This window comes from Rattus norvegicus, assembly GCF_036323735.1.
Source record: "Rattus norvegicus strain BN/NHsdMcwi chromosome Y unlocalized genomic scaffold, GRCr8 chrY_unlocalized_8, whole genome shotgun sequence".
Taxonomy (NCBI): domain Eukaryota; kingdom Metazoa; phylum Chordata; class Mammalia; order Rodentia; family Muridae; genus Rattus; species Rattus norvegicus.
This window is the reverse complement of record NW_026947411.1, coordinates 794285-817507: the sequence shown is the minus strand read 5'-3', so window position 1 is coordinate 817507 and position 23223 is coordinate 794285. Positions and strand designations below refer to the sequence as shown.

At 37.8% G+C, this 23223-nt stretch overlaps 1 long non-coding RNA gene across 1 annotated transcript; it reads left to right on the top strand.

Annotated features, from left to right (window-relative positions):
- Positions 1 to 12765: 12765 nt before the first annotated feature.
- Positions 12766 to 23018, top strand: LOC134484799 (uncharacterized). The gene is made up of 3 exons (XR_010062604.1): positions 12766 to 12828; positions 22349 to 22486; positions 22582 to 23018. It is a non-coding gene; the product is annotated as an uncharacterized LOC134484799 (long non-coding RNA).
- The last annotated feature ends 205 nt before the right edge of the window (positions 23019 to 23223 follow it).

Sequence of the window (23223 nt, the reverse complement as noted above, 5' to 3'; positions counted from 1 at the left end):
GTCCTTTTCTCCAGATTTTCAAGTTTTGTTGAACATAGGCTTTTGTAGGATGATCTGATGACTTTTTTAATTTGTTCTAATTCTGCTGTTTTGTCTCCCTTTTCATTTCTTATTTTGTTAATTTGGACACACTCTGTGTGCCCTCTGATTAGTCTGGCTATGGGTTAATGTAATCAGTTGATTTTCTTAAAGATCCAGCTTTTAGTTCTGTTCATTCTTTGTATGATCCCCATTTTTCTACTTGGTTGATTTCACCTCTGAGTTTGATTATTTCTTGCCTTCTACTACTCCTGCATGTATTTGGTTCTTTTTGTTCTAAAGGATTTAGGTGTACTGTCAAGCTGCTCTTGTATGATCTCTCCAGTTTCTTTCTGCAGGCATTCAGAGGTATGAGTTTTCCTTTTAGCACAGCTTTCATTGTGTTCCAAAATTTTGGGTATATTGTACTTTCATTTTCATTAAATTCTAAGAAGTCTTTAATTTCTTTCTTCATTTCTTCCTTGACAAAGTTATCATTGAGTAGAGCACTGTTCAACTTTCATGTATATGTGGGTGTGCTCTCCTCAGTGTTATTGAAGAACAGCCTTAGCCCATGGTGGTCTCATAGAATGCATTGGATTATTTCTATCGTTCTGTATCATTTGAGGCCTGCTTTTTGACTGATTATATGATAAAATTTGGAGAAAATGCCATGAAGTGGTGAGAAGAAGTTATATCCTTTTGTTTTATGATAGAATTTTCTAAAGTATCTGTTAAGACCATTTGGTTTATAACTTCTGTTAGTCTGACTATGTCTCTGTTTAATTTCTGTTTCCATGATTTGTCTCGTGATGAGAGTAGGGAGTTGAAATCCCCTGCTATTATTATTTCCGGTGCCATATGTTCTTTGAGCTTTAGTAAGGTTTCTATGTAGGTGCCCTTGTATTTGGCTCATAGATATTTTAGTTTTCGAGCTCATCTTTGTGGATTTTTGCTTTGATGAATATGAAGTGTCCTTCCTTATGGTTTTTGATGACATTTCATTGAAAGTCGATTTTATATGATATTAGAATGGCTACTCCAGCTTGTTTCTTGCGAAATTTTGCTTGGAAATTATTTTTCCATCCTTTTACTCTGAGGTAGTGTCTCTTTTTGTCTCTGAAGTGTGTTTCCTGTAGTGCAAAATGCTGTGTCCGCATTACATATCCAGTTTGTCAATTTGTGTATTTTTAGTGGGGAATTGAGTCCATTGATGTTGAGAGATATTAAGGAATAGCGATGATCACTTTCTCTTATTTTCATAATTGGAGGATAGTTAATGTTTGTGTGCTTCCCTTCTCTTTATTTTGTTGTGAAAAGATTAATTCTTGCTTTATGATTTTACTTGCCTCCTTTTTGGGGATTTTCCAGTTAGTGTCCTTGGAATTACTGGATATTTAGAAAGATATTGTGTAAATTTGGGTTTGTCATGGAATATCTTGGTTTCTCCATCTATGTTAATTGTGAATTTTGCTGGATAAAGTAGCCAAGGAAGGCGTTTCTGTTCTCTTAGGGTCTGTATGATATCTGTCCAGGATCTTCCAGCTTTCATAGTCTCTAGTGAAAATTCTGGCGTAATTCTGATAGGTTTGCCTTTATATGTTATTTATACATATACTTACTGCTTTTAATATTTTTATTTGTTTTGTGTATTTACTGTTTTTACTATTATGTGATGGGAGGGTTTCCTTTTCTGGTCCAGTCTATTTGTAGTTCTGTAGGCTTTGTGTATGTTTATGGGCATCTCTTTCTTCGGATTAGGGAAGTTTTATTCTATAATTTTGTTGAAGATATTACTGTCCCTTGATGTTAGCAGTCTTCACCCTCTTCTATACCTGTTATCCTTAGGTTTGATCTTCTTGCTGTATCCTTGATTTCCTGTATGTTTTGGGCTAGGAGTTTTTTTTTTTTTCTTTTTTACATTACCTTTGACAGTTGTGTCAATGTTTTCTAAGGAATCTTCTGCTCCTTAGATTATGTCTTCCATCTCTTTTATCCTGTTGGTGACGCTCACATCTATGACTCCTGGTTTCTTTTTTAGGTTTTCCATCTCCATCGTTGTCTTCCTTTGTGCTTACCTTATAGTTTCTTTTCCATTTTTAACTCCTGGATTTTTTGTTCATTTTCTTCTCCTGCTTTTTTTTTTCATTAGTTCTTTAAGGTACTTTTGTGTTCCCTCTTTCTGGGATTCTACTTGTTTACTTCTGAATTTTCTGTTGTCCTGTATTTTCTTAAGGGAGTTAATTATGACCTCCTTAACATCCTCCATGATCATGATAAAATGTGAACTTAAATCTAGATCTTGCTTTTCTGGTGTGTTTGGATATCCAGTGTTTGCATTGTTGGGAGATTTGGACTCTGATGAGCCCAAATAGTCTTGATTTCTGTTGTTTGAATTCCTGTTATTGCCTCTAGCCATCAGGTTGTCTCTGGAGTTAGCGTGTCTTACTCTTTCTGACAGTGGCTTGACCGTCCTGTAGGCTCATGTGTCAGGACTGCTGTAGACATGTTTTCCTATTTTGTTTTTACCCAGTTATGGGAACAGAGTATTCTTACCTCATGCATGCAGTTTTTCCTGTCCACTGGCTTTCAGCTGTCCCTGTGGGCTGGAACCAGAAGGAACTTCACATATTTCTCTTATATCCTTCTGTGGGGGGGGAGGGAGCACAGAAGGCACAAGGTGTTTTCCTATTGAGTCAGGAATCTGGGCAGAGAGTAGTCTCCTCTGGTTTCCCAGGAATGCCCGCTCCTCTGAAGTTCTAGTTCTTCCACCTCCAGGATTTGTGTGCAGGGAGCTGTTTGACCAGTTCTGTTCAGATCCAGGCACACTCTGGAAAATGGTGCTCCTGCAGTTTTACTCCTCCTATATTCCTGGGTCCAGAGGCACTATGCTGCTTTGTCTTCGGCCAGAGATGTGGGTAATGGAGGGCAGAAGTTGCGGTCTCTGTGCCTTGTATGCTCAGTATTGCCCAGACTCCTGGGTGATCAGCTCTCTCTCCCATATCGTCTAGGAGCACGGAGCTCTGGGCCAGGATCAGCAAGGTTCAGGAGCCAGCTAGAAACTGGAAGTGCCTGGTCCCAGAGGAGTTCTGCTTTTGCATGTCCTGAATCCACTAGTCAGGTCACTTAGTGCAGAATAGTTGTATTCACCTCTGGTCTCAGACCTGAAGTTGCTTCTTGGGCAGCCATTCAGCTCTCAATGAGAGTTGCAACCAGAAATGTCTACTAGGTCACTATGAACAGGAGGCCCAGATGGAGCTAGGTGTTTTTTTTTTTTTTTTTGTCAGGAATGTGAGATGAGTTCTCAGGAGTTTCTGCCTTTCTGATGGTCTAAGTGTTCCCCACCCCACAGAAGATTTGTGTGTAGGATATTGTTTGGACCAGTTCCGATCCATATGCCATTTGTACTGCAGGACTCCTACAGCTTGACTGCTCCTATATTCATGTGTCCAGCGGCACTATGCTGTTTCCTCTTGGGCTAGGGATGTGGACACAGGTGGGCAGAAGTGGCAGTCTCTCCATCCCTGAAGTCTAAGTACAGCCCAGTCTTCTGGGTGATCAGCTCTCTGTCAGACAGAGTTTCCAAAGGAGTTTCAAATGTTCATTCCCTATACTACAGGTCTCCAGTCTTTCCAATTCTCCTCCAAATGTTTTGGAGAAGACATCTCTTGTCAAGGCGAGGTACAACAAGCCCCATCAGACAAAGAGGGCTGCAAAATTTCTACTTTTAAAGGTAATCTCAATGATTTCTCATATTCCACAAATAGATTAAGTCCTGCCCCCTCTCCACATGTGACTTTAATACCTTCGCCAGCTGCAAAACATGGGAGAAAGCTATGTCCACACACAAAGACAGTCAAAGATGTCCCCCATCTCCACCAAAGTGCCTTATGCAAACTGCTTCGGGTTAAAAGCATTTGAAACCTGATTCTGCTAACAAAGGGGATTTCATAACTTCTCTATTAAACCAAGAGTACGTTCAGACTTCTCCACTGTTAAAAATGGCTTAAATCATCACTTATTGTCCGAGGGGGACAAAATGCAGTCACAAATACTCAAGTGAACCTCACAACACACATAACACCCCAAGCATTGACAAAACTTTCTGCATGTACACCATTAGATCAAGGACAATTGTCAATTTCAGAATGGGTCTTGAGAGTTCCACCCCCATGCAGGATGTGGTAGAAAATTCTGAGTCCAACCAGGAGACTCTTGTGCCTTCTGCACATAAAATAATGTAATCTAGCACACTCAACATCTCCCCCCATACTTCAAATGTCCCTATACAACAAAGAATTATTCAAATATCCTCTACCACTGAAAAGGACCCTCCTGACTTGTCGTCAGGACCAAAAGAGACAAGTTTGTCAGAACACAGTCAATGAGCCATGCAGACTCCATATTTATACAATGTGCAGAGAAGATAAAACATCACCTAACTCCTCAGGGGACTCTAGGTCATTCTGTCCTGTAAGGAAGGGTTCCAAAATTTTCCACATATACATCAGAGGTGCTAGAATTTCCCAAAACTGTGAAGGATTCTCTGAGTAGTAATTTATCTCATAAAGAGACTGTGGGACAAGAAACATCTACAGAAGGAGTTCTACCCGCAGCCACATCTTGAGAAATGTCTTGTGGATGTGACATATGTACAATAAATGTTCTAGGAAATATTCCATCTGTAGAGAATGTTATGGATCCAACTATATGTGAAGCAGGAGTGGTGTAACATGATTTGCAAACACCAGTGTCTGTAGCATCCTCGACATCTGAGGAAACGGATTCCTTGTATTCCATTAGTGAAAAAGAATGCATACGACCTCCTCAAACTTCACAGGAGGCTATAGGAATTTCCTTATCTCCTCAAGATCAGCCATTTTCCCCAACTACAGAAGATACTACACGCTCTTCCAAATATGCACAAAGGGTTGCCAGTCCTTCTTTATACACAAAAGCAGACCAGAACATCTGCCAAATACCTCAAAAGTTCTGGGTTTTACTTCATCTTCTGAAGGGGCCTTGGAACCTGTTTTGACTCTCAAGCAGGCTAGGGAACCTGACACATCTGTACAAAAGTTGGTTTCCACTTCTGCAGAAGAAGAATTTTCTTTTGGAACTTCCACAATTACACAACAATATCTACAAACATCCTTATCTGCTCATGAGGCTCTCAGATCTCTCAAATATGTCCATGATGCTCTAGGAGAAGTCACATCTTCAGACATAGCTCTAATAACACTGCAATTCTGACGTCAAGCAGGATATCTACACATATATATGGTACATTAAGACCTTCCTCATCTGAGAAGGAAATCTTAGGATCTACTACATCTGAACAGCTTGCTTTACAACTATCCCCAGCTACCCAAGTAGATTTATTTCACATGTCCACTCTGGGGAGAAATAGTAGACATTCTCCCTCTACCAAAGTGGACCACAGGCATCCAGTTTCTAGAAACAAAGGGTTAAGATTTGATCCTTCTGATGGAGTCTTGAGAAATTTCTCCTCTAAGGAAGACACTTTCAACCTTCCCCGTTCTGCCAGAAGGGATCTTGTGCCATCTTCTGCTGCCAAAGAGACACCAAAACTACAACTACTCCTCAGGTGAGTCCCACACCTCCATCTGAACAAAGGTCCTTGGAATTTTCAAAAAATGACAAAGGAATTATGACAAATTGCCAATCCTTACAAGGGCATGCTGGACATTACATTTTGTCCCAAGATGCTCAAGTACCTCCTCCTTCTACCCACAAGTCATGTTCACCCTCAACCCTAGGTTTTCAGGCAATTCCTTCACCCCTCTCTGGGGCTCCATAAAGTGATCTCCATGCTCAAAGTGATTTGTAATTGTGCAAATTAGACTTCAAAAATACAAAACCTTTTTTTTCCAAAGGTCTGAGGGATAGTCCACAGCGAAAAAAAATCATTTAGACCTTGTGCCATTACTCCAAGTATATCTGAAAAATTCCATGTCTTCTAATGCATCTAAAAATCAATCTGGCTCTAGCACTCTTCCTGGGAAACATTTACAATCAGCCATATAATCCCCGGGACCATCAAAATCTAAAAAGGGTTATGTAGAAACTTAACCATCTGCCCAAAGGTCTTTAGGATGTTCAGCAACTTCTCCATGAGCTTGGTTAATCCAGAGAACGAAAGAACTAAAGCCATCTTCCCAGGGTGTTTTCCCAAGAACCACATATTTCTTCTTTTCTTTTATGCCAAGACAGAGGCCAGCTTCCTTCTCCCCATCTCTGATCTCTTCATCCTATTTGTTCTCTCTCCCAAATGGCTCTTTACTCTGAATTTGAGTCCAATTATTAAACCATAGATATATGGAAGGAATATCTGAGAGGCAGTTGCTGTGAAGACGACACTTGTGACATCACAGAAGAAGCTAGGGCTCATCAGGATACAAGAGATTTTTATGGAGGGCCTAATGATGATGTCACTGAGAATTGCCATAGCCTACCTATAAACACCTACTCTTGCATTGGTCAGATTTGGAGGTGCCATTTCTAGGAGTGTCTTCTGTGACACAGTGGAAACTTTACATGCTACATCTCTCTAAAGCTAGAGACTTCTCTCTGCTTCATGAGTGGTTGCATGTTCTGAATGAAGAAAGTTAGTCAGGGGCTTGTCATGGTAGAAAAGATCTAGGAAACAAAAGGAAAGAGATTTTTCTGGAGATTAATTTTATTCCCAGGTCCAATCTGTGAAATAAAGTTCAATTCCCTAGGTTTTCTCTGTTTCCCATGTCCCTGTATTTTCCCTACAGACCTTTAATTGAATGAATATTGTGCTATATTTTCTCATTGTAAATTAATTGACAGGGGACATTATATATGTTCCTGCATGTGTACTCAAAATTTCATTTTTCCACTCCATTTTTTACAATGAATTTTGTAACAAACGGGGTGCAGCTATAGAGGGAATATAAGAGTAAATATTGTGTACCTCCTTCAAACGATGAACTCCCAAATCCATATTTTATCCATAAATTACCAGACATCAGTAAAGCAAACGAAAACACGGAGTATAGAATTTGGTTCTGAAGTTCTATTAGATATCAGTTATCTAATATTTACCTTCCTGTGTTACCAGGGAAAGACTTGAGGGTTTTGGATGTATTGCCATGATTCTTCTTCGGGCCAAACATTAGTTCCTGAGTGATGGGCAGCGAGAGGTATGCTTGAGGTCCAGTGAAAACTCAACTTCAATAGGTTACAAGAAAAGGAGAGAGTCTATTTGGCATTGTCATTTGTGGATCCTATACTCTTGACCTAGTTACCCAGAATCCATATCCATGTAAATATTCCATCAATTACATAGTTGTATAAGCCATATATATATATATATATATATATATATATATATATATATATATATATATATAGAGAGAGAGAGAGAGAGAGAGAGAGAAAGAGAGAGATAAATATAGATATAGACATAGATATAGATAACATAGATATAGATATATTAGGCACAAAAATTATACAAGATTGTTGAAGCTAAGAAGAGCATGCTGCCAGGAACTGGATATAGAACTTTCATTTGAGACACAGCTAGAGCATGACAAATACAGAAATGAATGCTAGTGGCAAACCAGAGATCTAAAAATGGTCCTCATGTTTGTAGATGTTGAGAACGGATTACAAGAGCTGAATGGACTTTCAACCCCATAAGAACACCAATTCAACTAAGCAGAGCTTCTGGTACTACACCAACATTTAAAGAGTGTGTATGGACAAACATATGGCTCCAACTGCATATGTGGAAAGTATGGTGGTTTGGGGCATCAATGGAAGGAGAAGCCCTTGGTTCTCCCTTGTTTTTACTGCTAGTTCAAGGGATTGTCTAGGATTCTTTAGGGTGTTATAAAAGTAGGGTAAGGGGAGCGGTTAGGAATCTTATGGACAGGAAACGTGGAAATGAACAAAACATTTGAAATGTAAATATAGAAATATCCAATTAAAAAGAGCTATAAAACATGTGAAAAATTAAAAAAAAAAGAAATAAAGAAACGAAAATTGGCAGCTAACCAGACCTATTGATTCAGAAATATAAAGAGTCTCTGTCAGGTAATTGTAGTCAGAATACTACTGGTGGAAAGACTGAGATGATGAAGTCCACATTTGAAGTACTTCTCTTTCCCAGATATCAGTCTCAGACACAAACTGCACTATTGGATTCCAAATCGTGGAGGAGTTTACCCTGAGCTGAAGACAGATTACTTGTCTTTCCCTTGTTCCTTAGCACCTTTCTCTTCTGGGAAAAGAAATCAAAGCCATGAACTCTCAGGAAAACAACTGGTCCCTTTCCAATACCTGGCTTTTGGGATAAAGATATTAGTGATATAAACTCTCAGCTCTTGATTCCCATATGTTGAGGCACAGATAAAGGCTATCTCTTCAGCAACCCACTCAACCACTAAACAGGACACACTGAGCTTTCCAATGGACCAAGTATTTCTTCCGTTTTTTATACAAACACGGAAGGCCACTTCAATTTCCTAGGTTTTCGCTGTTTCTCAAAGGCAAGTATTTTCCTTAAAGACCTTCAATTGGATGATTATTGTTTTAATTTTTTTCTACATTACTTGAGATGGTACATTTTATATATGTTCCTGAATGTGTAATCAAAAACTGTTTTCCAATTCAATTTTTTGCAATGATCTTGGCAGTAAAGGGGGCACAGCTCTAGAGTGAATATGAAAGTGTAAATATTGTGTACCTTCTTCAAAACTACCATATTCTTATTTTATCCAAAAATTACAAGGCTTCATTAAAGCAAAGGACAGCATGAACTATAGAATGTGTTTCTGTAGTCCCATTAGATATCAGTTCTCTAATATCTACCTTCCGGCGAAGAGACTTGAGGGTTTTGGATGTTTTACCATGATTCTTTCTTCAGGTGAAACATAAGATTCAGGAGGATGGGCAGGGAGAGGAATAGCTTGAGGTCCAGTGAAACCTCAGCTTTATTAGGTTTGTAAGAGCACAAGAGAGTCTATTTGGCACTGTCATTTGTGGATACTACATTCTTGACCTTGTTTCCCAAAATCCATGTTAAAATTCCATCTAACCTCATAGGTATATATATATATATATATATATATATATGTGTGTGTGTGTGTGTGTGTGTGTGTGTGTGTGTGTGTGTGTGTGTGTGTGTGTGTGTGTACGTGTGTTTATAGACAAATCACTCACCAAAATTAGATAACAATGATGAAGCATAGAATTGCATGATTAGAAGAAAGGGATATAAGTCTTTCCTGAGAGACACAGCTAGAGCATGTCAAATACAGAAGTGAATGGTAGTGGCAAACCAGTGAACTGAAAAACAGATCTCTTGATGGTAGATTTTGAGAAAGAATGACAAGAGCTGAAAGAGCTTTCAATCCGATAAGAAAAACAATGCCAACGAACCAGAGTTCCCTGGTACTATACGAATATTCAAAGATTGTTCATGGACAGACCTATGGCTACAACTGCATATGTAGCAGAGAACGGCCTTATTGGCCACCAATGGAAGGAGATTCCCTTGGTCTAAACTAGGTTTCATTACCAAATCAAGGGAATGTCAAAGGGCAGTAAGGGGGATTATACAAGAAAGGTAGGGGGACTGTTTAGGGATCTTATAGGCAGGAAACTGGGAAAGGCAAAAATATTTGAAATGTAAATATGAAAAAATCAAATTAATAAAGCAAAAAAATTGCTAAAAATTAAAAAAAAATAAGGTAAAGATAAGAAGACTGCCATCTATTCACACACATTGACTGAGAAATATTAAGGGTCACTATCAGGCAAAGGGAGTCAGAGTACTACAAGTGGAAAGACTGATATGATGAAATAAAAACATGTCTCTCTCCTAAACACTGGTATCAGACACAAACTGTACGATAGGTAGCCAAATAATCAAGGAGTTTATTCTGAGCTGTGGACACAATACTTGTCATTAACTTCTTCCTTAGGACCTATTTCTTCTGGGCAAAAAAAAATAAGAGCCATGAGCTCTAAGGAAAGAACAGTGCCCTTCCAAACACCTGCCCTTTGGGATAAAGATATTAATGATATAAACTCTCTGACTTACAGGATCCACTAGAAGCAGGGAAGTCCAGATGCTTCTGACAGGCTCTGAGCTCCTGATTCCAGGTGTGGAAGGTTCAGATCAATTCTATCTCTTCAACTTACCTACTCGACACCTACCAAGGACTCAGTGAGATTCCCCAGGGTCGCCATATTTCTTCCTTTTTTTTTTTTATACCAAGACAGAAGGCCATCTTCGTTCTCCCCATCTCTGAGCTTTACATTCTCTTTGTTCTCAATCCCAAATTGATGTTTCCTCTGAACTAGAGGCCAATTAGTAAACCCTATATGTACTGAATGAATATACAAGAGGCATTTGCAGACACAACAACACTTGTGACAACACAGGAGAAGATAGGGCTCTCCAGGATACAAGAGATTTTTCATGGAAGGCCTAATGATGATATCACTGAGAACCGCCATGGCCTACCTACAAACAGCTTTCTTTACACTGACCAGATGTGAGAGTGCCTTTTCCAGGTATGTCTCCTGTGACACAGGAAAAACCTTTATGTACTCTATCTCTTGAAAGCTAGAGACTTCTCTTCGCTTCAACAGTGTTTACATGCTCTGAATGGAGAAAGTTATTCAGGGTCCTGGCATGGGTAGAAATGATCTAGGAACGTGGAGCAGAGAAGATTCTTCTGGATATTATTTTTATTCCCAGGTCCAAACCTGTGACATACCGTTCAATTTTCTAGGTTTTCTTTCTCTTGTAAAGGCCAGTATTTTCCCTTCAGACCTTTAGATGAAGGAATATTGTATTTCTCTGTTTTATTGTACATTCTTTGATAGGTGACTTTATAAATATTCCTGAATATGTACTCAAAAATTATGTTTCGAATTCCATTTTCTGTCATGTTTTTGGCAACAAATGGGCCCCAGCTATAGAGAGAGTATAACAGTGTAAATACTGTGTACCTACTTCAAATGATAAACTCCCAAATCCTTATTTTATCCAAATATTACCAGACATCAATAAAGCAAAGGACCACATGACTATACATTTCAGTTCTCTACTCATATTTGATATCTGTTCGACACTATCTACCTTCCTGAATTCTCATGACCTGACTTAAAGATTTAGATGTGTTTCTGTGATTCTTTCTTAAGGCAAAATATAAGAAACAGGAGGATGGGCAGGGAGAAGATAGACTTGAGGAACAGTGAATCCTCAACTTCAATACCTTCATAAGTACAGGGGGGAATCTATTTGACATTGTCATTTCTAAATTCTACATTCTTGACCTATTTGTGCAGAATCCATGTTAACATTCAACCTAACCACCTAAGCAAATAGTTGTAGGAGCTACCAAAATATATATATACACACACACACACACACACACACACACACACACACACACACACACACATCAGCCGCCAAAACTAGATAAGTGTGATGAAGCTAAGAAGTGCATTCTGCCAGGAATCAGATATAGGTATATCCTGAGAGACACACCTAGATCATGTCAAATAAAGAAGTGTATGTTAGGGGCAATCCAGTGAACTGTAAAGGACCTCTTGTTTGTAGATTCTGAGAAAGGATAACAAGAGCAGAAGGGGCTTTTAAACCCATAAGAACAACAGTCAATGAACCAGAGCTTTCTGGTACTAAACCAATATTCAAAGACTGTACTTTGACAGACCTATGCATCCAACTGCATATATAGCAGAGGAAGGCCTTGTTGGTCATTAATGGAAGTAGAAGCCCTTGGTTTGACTCCCAGTTAACGAAAAGGTGAAGGGAGAGAAGAAATGGAGAGGGATCAGTTCGGGATCTTATGGGAGGAAACTCTTAAAGGAAATAATATTTTAATATGAATATAGAAATTAGTTTGTTTAATAAAACAAATAAAATTTGTAATATATATATATATATATATATGAAGTAAATTAAAAAAAAATGCCAGCTAAAAACAGCTGTTTACTCAGTAATGTAATGTGTCACTGTCAGAAAATGGTAGTCAGAGATATAATAGTGGAAACAGTGAGATGGTGATGTCTCAACTAGAAGCACTTCTCTCTTGCAGATATCACTGTCAGACTCAAACTGCACAATAGATATCTAAAGCACAGAGGAGTTTACTCTGAGCTACGGATATACTTGTCCTTCCTTTCTTCCTTAGGGCCTTTTTCTTCTTGTCAAAAAGAATAAAGGCTATGTGCTCTCAGGAAAACAACTGTGCCCTTCCCATTACTTGGCATTTGGAATAATGAAATGAATGGTATAAACTCTCTGACTTCCAGAAACCATAAGAACAGAGATATCCAGAAGCTTCTGAGAGGACCCCAGCTCCTGATTCCCATATGTGGAAGGCTCAGATCAATGCTGTCTGTTCAGCAATACCACTCAGCCCCTACCAAGGAGTCACTGAACTTTCACAAGCACAAATATTTCTTCCTTTTTTTAGACAAGGACAGAAGGGCCTCTTCCTTATCCACACTTCTGATCTCATCATCCTCTTTGTTCTCACTCCCAAATAGCTGTTTTCTCTGAATTAGATGCCAATTACTAAACACTAGAGGTACTAAAAGAATACCTGAGAGGAAATGCAGTCATGACAACACTTGTGACATCAAAGAAGAAGATAAAGCTCTCCCGGTTACAAGAGATTTTTCAGGCAGGACCTCGTGTTGATGTTACTGAGAAATGTCATGGCCTCCCTGCTAAACAGCTTTCCTTACATGGACCAGATTTGAGCTTGCCCTTTCCACGTATGTCTCCTGTGATTCATTGGAAACCTTTATGTACTCCATCTCTCTAAATCTAGAGACTTCTCTTTGCTTTATTAGTGGTTACATGCTCTGAATGGAAAAAAAGTTAGTCAAGGGCTGAGAATGGGTAGAAAAGTTCTTGTAACATGGAGTGGAAGACATTCTTCTGGATATTAATTTTATTCTCAGGTACATTTCATGAAATACAGTTCAATTTTGTAGGTTTTCTCTGTTTCCCAAAGGTCAGTATTTACCCTACAGATCTTCATTCGAATGAAAATTGTATTTCACTTTCTTATTGTGCATTCCTCAATATGGGACTTTGCAAATATTGCTGAATGTGTACTCAAAAATTCTGTTTTCCAATTCCATTTTCTGCAATGATTTTGGCAACAAATGTGCCCAGCTATAGAATGAGTATAACAATGTAAATATGGTGTACCTACTTGAAATGATAAACACCCAGATCCTTACTTCATCCCAAAATTACCAGACATCAGCAATGCAAAGGACAACATGGACTATGGAATTCACTGGTTCTCTAATCCCATTTGATATCAGTTTGGATTATCTACCTTATTGTGTTCCAGTAAAGAGACTTGAGGGTTTTGGATGTTTTACCATGATTCTTTCTTCAGGCCAAACATAAGATTCAGGAGGATGTGGAGGATGAGGAATAGCTTGAGGTCCAGTGAAACCTCAGCTTCATTAGGTTCATAAGAACAGGAGAGAGTCTATTTGGCACTGTCATTTGTGGATTCTACTTTCTTGACCTTGTTTCCCAGAACCCATGTTAAAATTCCATCTAAGCTCATAGCTATAGAATATATATATATATATATATATATATATATATATATATATATATACAGATATACATATACATATACATATACATATACATACACATACACATACACATACACATACACATACACATACACATACACATACACATATACATATACATATACATATACATATACATCATATACATATACATATACATATACATATACATATACATATACATAGATATATTAGCCACCAAAACTAGATAAGATTGAGGAATCTTAGAAGTGCAAGATTAGAAGAAACATATATAGGTGTTTCCTGAGAGACACAGCCAGAGCATGTCAAATACGGGAGTGAATGATCGTGGCAAAGCAGTGAACTGAAAACAGATCTCTTGTTGGTAGATTTTGGAGAAGGATAACAAGAGCTGAAGGGGCTTTTAATCTGATAAGAAAAACAATGCCAAAAAACCAGTTTTCTGGTACTAAACGATTATTGAAAGATTGTACATGGATCGCCTATGGCTCCAACTGCATCTGTAGCAGAGAATGGCCTTGTTGGGCACCAATGGAACGAGATGTCCTTGGTCTGTACTAGGTTTTAGTACCAATTCAAGGGAATGTCAAAGGGCAGTAACGGGGATTATACAGAAGAGTAGGGGAACCGGTTAGGGATCTTATGGACAGGAAACTGGGAAAGGCAAAAATATTTGTAATGTAAATATGCAAAAATCAAATAAAAATTGCTAAAAAATAAAACAAATAAGTTATAGATAAGAAAAGTGCCATATAATCAAACCTATTGACTGAGAAATCTAAAGGGTCACAATCAGGCAATGGGATTCAGCAATACTATCGGAAAGACTGATATGATGAACTAGAAACACGTCTCTCTCCTAAATACCAGTATCAGACACAAACTGCACTATAGGTATCCAAATAATCAAGGAGTTTACCCTGAGATGAGTACAGAATACTTATCTTTCACTTCTTCCTTAGGACCTTTTTCTTCTGAGCAAAAAAAATAAAAGTCATGAGTTCTAAGGAAAAGAACAGTGCCCTTCCCAACACCTGGCTTTTGGAATTAAGATATTAATGATATAAACTCTCTGACTTACAGGAACCACTAGAAGCAGTGGGGTCCAGATGCTTCTGACAGTCTCTGAGCTCCTTATTCCATGTGTGGAAGGCTCAGATTAATTTTATTTCTTCTAAGTACCTACTCAACTCCTACCAAGGACTCAATGAGATTTCTTGGTGTTCACATATTTTTTTTCCTTTTTTTTATACCAAGACATGGCTGAGTTTTACATCCCCTTCATTCTCACTCCCAAATGGCTGTTTGCTGTGAACTAGAGGCCAATTAGTAAACCCTGTAGGTACTGAAGGTATATCTGAGAGTTATTTGCAGATAGGACAACACTTGTGACATCACAGGAGAGGCTAGGGCCCTCCAGGATACAAGAGATTTTTCATGGAAGGCCTAATGATGATGTCTGTGAGAACTGCAATGGCCTACCTGCAAACAGCTTTCCTTACATTGACCAGTTTCTAGAGTGCTTTTTCCAGGTATGTCCCCTGTGACACAGGGGAAATCTTTATGTACTCCTTCTCTTTAAAGCTAGAGACTTCTCTTTACTTCACTTGTGGTTACATGCTCTGAATGGAGAAAGTTCGTCAGGTTCCTGGCATGGGTAGAAATGATCTAGGAACTTGAAGTGGAGGAGATTCTTCTGTATAATATTTTTATTCCCAGGTTCATTCCCATGACATACATTTCAATTTTCTAGTTTTTGTCTGTTTTGTAAAGGCCAGAATTTTCCGACCTGTCCTTTTTGTAAATGAATATGGTATTCCACTTTCTTATTGTACATTCCTTGATAGAAGACTTTGTAAATATTCCTGAATGTGTACTCAAAAATTCTGTTTTCCAATTCCACTTCCTGCTATGATTTTGGCATCAAAGGGGCCCACCAATAGAATGAGTATAAAAGTGTAAATACTGTGTACCTATTTCAAATGATAAACTCAGTAATCCTTATTTTATCCAAAGATTACCAGACCTCATTAAAGCAAAGGACCACATGGACCATACATTTCTGTTCTCTAGTCACATTTGATATCTCTACTACACTATCTACCTTTCTGTGTTCCCATGGCCAGACTTGAAGACCTTAGATGTGTGACCATGATTCTTTCTTAAGACATATATAAGAAGCAGGAAGTTGGGCAGAGAGATAAAAGGCTTGAAGAGTGAATCCTCAACTTCAATACCTTCATAAGTACAGGAGGGAGTCTATTTGACATTGTTATTTGTAAATTTTACATTTCTGACCTAGATGCATAGAATCCATGTTAACATTCCACCTAACCAAACCAAATAGCTCTAGGAGGCACCAAAAGTATATATATGCACATACTTATGTGTGTATGTACACACAAACACACACACACACACACACACACACACACACACACACACACACATATATATATATATATATATATATATATATATATATATATATATATATATATATATATATATATATATATCAGCCACGAAAACTAGATAAGAGTGATGAAGCTAAGAAGTGCAGTTTTTCTCTGTTTCCCAAAGGCCAATATTTTCCCTACAGACCTTTAATTGATTGAATATTGTACTTCATTTTTGTATCGTACTTTTCTTTATAGGAGACATTATATGTATATATTCCTGAATATGTACTCAAAAATTCTGTTTTGCAATTCCATTTTTGCAATGAATTAGCAATAAAGCCTGCCCAGCTATAGAGGGAATACAACAGTATAAATATTGTGTACATAATTCAAATGATAATTCCCAAATCCTTATTTTATCCAGAAATTATGAGACATCAGTAAACAAAGGACATCATGGACTATATAATGCAGATATCTAGTCCCATTAGATATCAGTTTTATAATATCTACCTTCCTGTGTTCTCAGCACCAGACTTAAGGGTTTTGGAGTTTTTACCAGGATTCTTTCTTCATGCCAAACACAAGAATCAGGAGGATGGGCAGGAAGAGGAATAGCTTGATGTCCAGAGAATCCTCAACTTCAGTAGTTTCATAATAACAGGAGGGAGTCTGGCTGGAATTGACATTTCCTAATTCCACTTTTTTTTTACCTAGTTTCACAGAATCCATCCTGAAATTCAACCATTCAACCTAACCACATAGCTGTAGGAACCACCAAAATACATACATACATAGAGAGAGAGAGAGAGAGAGAGAGAGAGAGAGAGAGAGAGAGAGAGACAGATTGATAGATTAAGATAGAAAGATGGTGATATATATATATAGATAGATAGATAGATAGATAGATAGATAGATAGATAGAAAGAACAATCTGCCACAAAACTACATAACACTGATGACGCTAAGAAGTGCATGCTGCCAGGAAATGGATATAGATCTTTCCTGAGAGACCCAGGTAGAGCATGCCAATTACAGATGTGAAGGTTATTGGCAAACCAGTGGAATGCAAACGAACCTCTTGTTAGCAAATTTGGAGAAAGGATTACCAGGACTGAATGGGCTTCAAGCACATAAGAACAACAATGCCAACGACCTATAATTTTCAGTTGCTAAACCAATAATCAAAGAATGTATATGGACACAAATATTGGGCCAACTGCATATGTAGCAGGGAATGGCCTGGTTATACGTCAATGGGAGGAGAAGCTCTGAGGCCTACCAAAGCTGGAACCCCAGGGGAGGGGAATGTCAGGGGGTGATGGAAAAGAGATGGTTATGAGGGGGAACACCTTTATAGAAGAACTGGTGGGGAAAGGAATAGGTTTCTTATGACTGGAAAACTGGGAAAGTGAATAATATTTGAAATGTAAACAAAAATATCTAATTTTTATAAGAGGAAAAATAAAAGTTTTACAAGCTGAACAGCAAAAGTGAGGAATCTCAATCCCACTTGAGAGGGAGAAGAAATGAACCTCAGGAGGGAAGAGTGAGGGACCTGGGTGAGAAAGGAGACAGTAATGGAAAGAGGGGAACATGGTCAGTTATTGGTGGAGAGTAGGACTGAAACCCTGAGTGTCAGCAGAATGAATGGAAACAGGCAACCTCAGGAGCTCAGGTGTTGGAGGTAGGTGGTGGCTCTAGAATATTCCAGAGACCTGAGAGATAAGAGACTATCAGGACTCAGTGAAATGTCCGGGAGTGGGTAGAGGGAACTTCCACACAGCTGCTATGTCACATGAGAGTATCACTTCTTGTATCCAGACGACGCTCTTTATGTCTGATCCCACCCACAATTTGGGCACCTACAGTCTCTTAGCACCTTGTTTCAGGATGGCTTTTTAGCCTTGGGGTATAACATGCATATCCAACTCATTATGGCTGAAATCAATAAAATGTAGACAACTATATAATGAATGAAAGGAAGAGGTCACTCCTGGAAAGTATTAACAAGATTGTCATAACCTCTGGCCATGTTAGGTAATGAAAGGTTTGAATTAATAAAATGAAAGACAATATAGGAAACATGGAGAAAACACAGATTATTTAGATTATAGTCCAAAATCTAGAATATATTTTAAAGCATTCGTGATTTACTGTGGGGAGCGGGTGTAGCGGTAATCCCAAGTTGGAGCCGGGACTGCTGCCGAGTCTCAAGACTAGCACCTGTAATTAAGCCACGCCCAATCGTGAGAGCTGCGCAGGCGCACGATGAGGATAGATCAGGCCATGTGACGTGGACCTATGAATGGAGGTTACGCAGACTGGACCATTGAGGTGGTTGAGGGAGGATATAAGGGAGTGGGCTCGGGGGCTGGATGGAGGCATCGTTCCTGCTTGCAGACAAAAGGGTTCCTGAAAAAACTGCTTTGAGAAGAATGTGGGGTGTCTCTCCTTTCCTGCTGGTCGGGGTTGGAAGTGACAATAAATACTAGATGTATTCGATTTATCAATATTAAATCAGCTCATTTTTCATAATTTAAACAGCTCTATACTAAACAATTACATAGAATCGGTATTTAATTTCTCCCACCTCAAATATCATAGGACCACATGTATTCAGTTGAAAAGAAATGAATATACATTTAAATAGCATTTAAAGTGTCTAAGACTATTTCATAAAGTAGAGAAAAGGATTGAATACATTAAAATTATATTTTTGAATCTGGTTTTATCTAACAATGACAAAGAATATAAGGAGAGAGAGTGAGACAGGGGGACAATGAGGCAAAAGGGAAGGTAATGAAGAGGGAGAAAAAGTTACAGACGACTGACACAAAGAGAGGAAGAGAGAGTATTACACACTAATTTACACCTATACACACATATTCTCAAAAAATACTTGTGAACAGATTCAAGTCAACATTAAAAATAATCTTCAACCAGATAAGCTTTCTTCAAATCCCAGACATACAAGTTTGATTAGTCCTGGGGAAGCTGTAGGTATGGAGGATATAGTTCAACATAATAAAGGCAAGGTACAAGAAGCCAACCAAAATCATCTTGCTAAAGAGAGAAAAATCAAATGCCGTTCCACTACAAGCAGGAGAAGACAAGCATATACACTGGTTTCATACCTATGTATTATAGTATTTGTAATTTTAGTTAGAACAATATGACAACTGAAGAAGATCCAGGGAATACAAATGAAAAACGAAGAAATCAAAATGTTCTCATTTGCAGATGTTGTGATACCATTTTAAAAACTCTAAAAATGTATCAGTCTCTTAAGACTGAGAAATAGGGTCATAAAAGCAGAACATCATACGAACACACAAAATTCCTTAGCTTTACTTTTTGCCAATACAAACCATACTGTGAGAAAATATGGGTAAAATTCCCCTCACAACAATCTGAAAATATAAAATTAAATATTGTGGATAAAAATATTTAAAATGCAAAGACCACTATGAATTAGATAGAAGTTATCCTGAATAGAGACAATTGTTCTCTAAAAGATTAAGTTTCTTAAAGTTGAAAATACATTCATAAAAAGTAGAATTCAAAGTGAATACTCAGAACACACTATCTTTACTGTTTTCCAATTTTAAGCAATGGGAGAAAAATCAGGGAAATATTCCACTTGAAAGACTCTTAAAATACATAACAAAATACCCTGGATTAGCAAAGTTATAAAGCATACTATTAGTTAGAAGACATATGAAGTAATGAAGATCCATCCAGAATATATAAGGAAATGTTCCAGCTGATGTTCTGAAGGACTTTAAAGACTTGAATAAATCAAAGCTTTTATAGTTTTAAGTGTAAGTAGATAATATAATAATGTCAATTGTAAATTAATTAATAAAGCTGTTGAAATAAATATTGATTAGAAAATTTTACTACAACAAATCACCCACTTATATGAAACTCAAGAATTTGACTATAATTATTCTACTATAGGACAGAGGACAACTTTAAAGTGCAAAGTGCTAGCATGTTTAGGGAGATAATTTTAAAGAGAAACAAAGAGGGAGGAAAAATATCATGAGATTAAAAAAATGTAAGGGTTACATACACAGTGTGATGTTGTTGTCAGAGTGAATATTTCAAAGGATTGGAGCGTCCAGGATTTATTTATTGATTTAAAAGGTGAGGTTACATACAACAGGAGTCTAGACTATCAGATCAGATCTCCAGAAAATGCCAAATGTTTCTGATAGTACTACTAATTTATAGTAATCATAAAAATGCCAAGGTGGGAAATTGAAGGTTTTTTTTCACCTCACAAGTTACAGTTCATAATGGAATACAAGAAAAGGACACACGGAAGCAGCATGAAAATTAAGAGGAACTCTGCTTACTAATCTGCTCAGCTACCTTTTCTCTATAACCTCCTCAGCTTACTAGTGTTGGTACCATCCACAGTGGGCAATGTCCCCATACATCATCTAGCCATCAAGAAAATGCAAAATACTGATGCCTACAAGCCAATCTGATGGAGTCAGTTGCTCAATAATGCATCATTTAGACAGCCACAATAAGCAATCACAGCAAGCCATAAAAGGAAAATAGAAAACTTAGCCAACAAAAGATAAGAGTACCCCTTCATGAATGGAATTTGAGATCAAAAGTGAAGTTCTATATGAGGAAAAATTAGACGGATTATGCCAGAAATCACACTTTATTTAAAATAAAAAATGACAACAAGACAAAGCCACAAATAAAATATTGTGAAGTTTGACATTTTGAAATCTCTTCTGGAGATTGCAGGGTAGACTCAGGACATGGTTTTTGGTTGGCAACAACATTGACGATCCAGTGTTTTGGTGGAGGATTTTCCATCAGATGCCTTAGCTTTACTACAGATGCTAGGTCCAAATTACAAATCATAGTCAGTCAAGTGTTTGCCACATCTTGTGCTCCAAAGACAAGGAGCAGTTCATTTAGTGATGATTTGGTGATGACTCTAACTCATATCAGAGTCATAGATATTGCCAGCATATAGAAAACCACAAGACCCATTGTCAAACACGTATTCTCCGCATTGCCCACAGTCACCATAGTAATATGAGTGGTGAGCTGTACAGTATGATTTGTTTCTGTTTTCTGTTTTTGCATCGTATAAACCTTGTTTCTTTGAACGACAGAGAAGTTTCAAATAAAATAATGAATAATTTTTGCATTGAAAGCTATTGGTGGCTTGTAGTTGTAGTTGAAAATGAGAACCTCAAACAATCTTCACTCGATCCTCTTTTTTTAGAAATGGGGTTGATTTGCTTTTGCTTTTGCTTTTTGTTACATTTTGTTGATTTTTTATTTTATTTTGTTTTCTTTTTCTTCTTTTCTACATGCAGAGATCAATAATTGGTCGAAAGAATTTCAAGTACAAATTCAGATGGCCGGAAAAAGCCCAGCCTTTCTGACAGGTCCACATTGTTGGCTGTAGTATGTTTTTTGTTTGTTTGTTTTTGTTTTTGTTTTGTCTTTTGCCTTTAATGTTACCCATTTACACTTTCTTGGATCCTTTTTTCCTGGCATAATTAATACTACATATATATTATAATTATTTGAATTTCAACTCTGAAATTTTAACTGCTCTATGTCCCTTCCAAAACCGGAGACATGTATTGAGTCTTGTATGGTCTTGTTTTGATTCTTAGATCAGGAATCATCCTGCAAACACTGAAGGTCCTGTTTCCAAATTGTTTCTGTATAGTTCAATAAAGATGCTCTTGGCCAACCAGTTGTGTGGATATCTAGTATTCCTGCAGGCAGGTTAGTAGACACAAGGGTGGAGAAAGGATTTAGTACTTCAGATGGAGTAAGAGCTACCAGTCATGTGATATCTAGTATGGAGTGGCAATTGGTGTAGCAGGCAGGATGTTAGAAACACAGTAAGATGAGAGCATACTTGGGGTGGTGAGCAATGACTAATGTCAACTGAGCAACTGAGCTAGGGCAGATTTAGAGGTGTTGAGTAGGGAGTAAAAAGGGTAGCTTGCTGTTTGGTAGAGGCTTAAAAAAATTGAAAATAGAGCTAAAACACATCAAAAGTTCCTCAGCGTATGTGGCTTTCAAGTGCATTCTAAGGGAACTTGATCAGCTCTGGTGGCTTGGTCTTCCTGGAGCTTAAAGTGAGGCAGTAGGAACAACCTTCTGCAGAGTCTTATGAGAGCAATCCATGACCATAATGAGTGTGTCCAAAGTCACCTAGACCATGAGAGTTAGAGCTGAACCACATGTATCTTTTGATTATAACCATTTCTTTTTTTGTGATCTTTTAGTGTTCCATTTGCTCAAAACTATTAGTGAAGAGGGTAAAATGATTCTAAAGGCTATTCTTGGTTGTCAACTATTCATCTGAGATTAATTAAACTCCAACGACAAAGGGAATATGTGTCGAATTTCTGCATGAGGGCAAGGTCAAATGTACTTCTTATATGGATCTTCGGAGTAGGATGTTGCATGTTTAACCTAGAACTTTATCAAGATCTAATTGTTATATATATTTTTTCAGGCATCTGCAGATACATTCATTTGAGGAATGTATCCTTCTCACTGGAGACCATAGAGGGGACCTGCATATCAATAATAAACGACACTTCAAGACATCAAAGCAAAATATCAAAGTGAGAATGGAATAAATTTATTAGGACAGTGTTTTGCAAACAACTTCTTTCACAAACAGTCCTGGAAGGAGAGCTCTGAAATTTTGCATTTCATATTTGACTTTGCTCGTACTCTGACACAATTAACTCACAACTTTTTGGGACTTTATGGGCAATTAAACACTACAAACAGAGCTGAATGCATCATATGCTCTGCCGTCTGTGTTAATATGGGTACAGTGAAGAACAACTATAATAAATCTATTCATCTGTTTTTCAAACAGCATCCTCATACAATTGTGGACTTCTGTGGGTTGTAGGATGGCTGAGAGCTGCAAATGCAGAAGTGGGATGGTACATGCTTGGGGTGTGAAAGGCCTGTGTGTAGATCATAAACAACTTCACAATATTCATTCCTTTAATAATTACTAGGAAGTGGACTTCTGTAAAATGACTTCAGCAGATCAGCATGGTAGAGAAACAGTAACTGATTCTCTGTAGATTTAAATGCATTGGATTGTGCAACATAGACTTAGAGGTAAAGACATGTC